Consider the following 2,995-nt stretch of genomic DNA (forward strand, 5'->3'; position numbering starts at 1 on the left):
GGTGGGTGGGGGTGAGGCAGTTGCAGGGGGTGCTGGAAGGGGATGCAGAGTGCAAGGGGAGACTGTTGGTTGTTGGCTCCATCTTACTGCCCTGGCCTGTCCATCACCACCTCCCACGTCCTGCACCTCTCTTGCACCACCCCAGAGCCCCAAGCTCTGCTGCACAGCAGTGACATGTAGCCCCATCCACTGATGAGCAACACGACCCTTGTTTTCCACACCAAGCCCCCGGGTCAGCCCAGCTCCTTGCTTTTGGGTGTGCCAGGGTCATGGGCACAACTGGCTGGCACCAAAGCCACTTTTGCTTTGCACTTTCTCTGCTCCCCTGGCTGGGTGGCAAGGACAATGGCTGCTCCCAGAGCCCCTCTGGGCTCTCCATCACCCTCACCTCTCCTGTCACCCACAGTCCCTCTCCTTGGCTGGCTGTTGCAAACCCTCCTGGGGATGGAGAGGACGGGAGAGATGTGCTCCCTCAGCATGGGAGGGCAGGGAAGGTGCCTTTGGGCTGTTTCCCCTCGTGGCTCTGAGCACAATGTGTAGGTGGGATCCCTGTGCCAGGTGCAGGGGCCTGGTGAGCCCACCTGCCTCCCCTCAGCTCCTGCTGGCAGCAGGGATGTGGGTGAGGACAGGTAAGGGTGGCAGGTGTTGTGCCAGCACCCTGGGAGCTGGCATGTGTAGGTCTGTCTGTCCAGCAGCAGGATGGTGTGGAGATGTGGGGCTGGGGCAGCTCTGCCCTTCTTGGGGTTCAGGAGGGAGAAAAAGATGAACTGGACATAGGAGGAGGGATTCCATGGCATGAAGGAAGGTCCCTGGTCTGTTCAAAATGAAATACCTTGTTACATACAGCATATTCCTGCCCTCCTGGTGAAACTGGGTTCCTTCAAGTAAAGTGCCTGGTAGAAATCAGCCCCTGCAGGAGGTGGGTCCCTCCATGGGGGGCAGTACCCCTGCCAATGCCTGCCAAAGGGCTCCCCCCAAAAAATGAGATATGGCTCCCAGAACTCATCCTGCCTCCAACACCAACTTCTCCTGGAGCTGTGGGTGAGTCTGCTTGATTTCTGCCTCAGTTTCTCCTTTGATTATCCAGAAGGGAGGAGGAGCAGCCCTGCTGCCTCCTGCACACGTGTGCTTGGATTTACAGGATGTTTTGGGGACTGATTAGGGATGACACATCAGGTGTGCTAGGAAGCTTTGGCATCCTTGCCACCCAGTGTTTCCCAAAATGTCTTTTAGGTGTGAAGCCCGAATCTTCAGGGCAATGTTACCTATTGAAGGGGCAGAGAGGGGTTCCCCTCTGAGATTTCCTCTGGCCTCACTCCCCTACTGCCCTCAGGAGCTGGCAGCTTTCTGGGAACACCAGCTCCTCTCCTGGATGTTGGCTGGGCAGGCAGTGAGCCCATGGGATCCCCAGGGCAGCCATGGGGACACCCCCCTGCTGCAGGGACACTGCTGGAGGGGGCAGCAGGAACCCAGGCTCACCTCCCTTCCCTGGAGCAGCCAGCCAGAACCTCCTGCTTTGCTCATCTGTGCTTTTAATCATCCCAAGGGAAATAGGCTTGTTTGGTTATTTTACCTGTTCCTGGTGTTATGCTTCTGTGCCAAGAGGTTCCTCTGTCCCCCAGCCCTGGCACTGCCAGGGGGGTTGGTCAGCAGTGGGTGCCCACTCCCAGAAAATCTCTCTGTGGGGTTTCCCCCTTTCTTCTGCTGGCTCTAGCAGTAGGATCCTTCTCAGGATCCATGGGAGCCTGTATGGAGGGGCAAACCCCAGCCCCTCCACCACTCATGCTGGGATGCTGACCCATCCCATGGCTGGGCAGTGACCCAGGGGCTGCTGCTCAAAGCAGGGCAGGTGTGCTTGGGGGAAAAGGTCTCCTGTTCCTCTGGACTTGGTTAGGTGCAGCCAGGTCTTTGTGCCATCACCTGGTGCCCTGGCTCTGGGCAAAAAAGGAATCTGGAGAGAGCTCTAAACCTCTTGGCTGTGTTCCCCAGTGCTCCCTTGCCTCCCTGCAGAGCCCTGGGCCCAGGGTTAGTCCCAGAATGGCTCCAGGACTCCACTAACACTAGTACAGCTGCTCTCTCTGGCCTTGCAGTTCTTCCTTCCCCATCTCCCACAGTAAAACAAGTGGAGAGGGGCAGTGGGGCCAGGAGCCATGGCCTGAACTGGGTGTGCAGGGAGGGTTGGGTGGCAGTAACTGCCAGACACGGCTGCCCTTGGCATGGCAACGTGCAAGGTCAAGGGGCTTCTAAAAGGGACAGGCATGGGGTGACAAGTGATGCCACTTTGCTGCTGGGCTGGGCTGTCATTCAGCATCAGCACCTGTGAAACTCAGCCCACCAGCCTGCACCATCAAGTGCCAGCAGCTGGTGCCTCCAGCTCCTATCAAAGCAACTGCTCAGCCCTTGCCCAGCTGGAGGAGGCATCTTGCACACATCAGCTGCTGCCTGGGTCAGGATTAGGCCCATGCAGGTGGGAAAAGACCTGTTCAGTCCTTGACTTCACTCCAGTGCAAGACTGGAGAGTGATCACTTGGAGCAAGACTGTTAGATACCCTTTTTGGGGCACATCAGGGGGCTCTTGAGCTCCACCCGTTGCTGCCAAAGCCTGGGGCCAGTGAGGTGTGTTTTCGATGAGCTCACGTTCTCCCTGTGCCCTGCAGGTGCTGGGCCACGGGTGTTCCATGCAGGGTCATTTCATCCTTAGGCAAAGCTCCCACATTAACCTGGGAGGTTCCTATTCTCCAGGTGGGGATCTTATTTTTCAGTACAAACCTTTCCTCTCCCTCCTCACAACCAAAACCAGGCTCAGTCACTATCAGCGGGGAAGCAAATCTGGGGTTGGCTGGGAAGTCCCCACCTCCATGCCTGACCCCCCCGAGTGCCTTGGCTTGGGGGGGAGCAGCAGTGAGGGCCCCCCCACCTCACCTTTCAACCAGCCTTGGCTTCTGGGTTGGCTTTTATTTTGCATCCCTATTAAAAACCAGCCCCGTGACCTCCC

The sequence above is a fragment of the Chaetura pelagica genome, unplaced genomic scaffold (assembly GCF_000747805.2).
Source record: "Chaetura pelagica isolate M959 unplaced genomic scaffold, ChaPel_1.0 scaffold704, whole genome shotgun sequence".
NCBI classification, from domain to species: Eukaryota; Metazoa; Chordata; class Aves; order Apodiformes; family Apodidae; genus Chaetura; species Chaetura pelagica.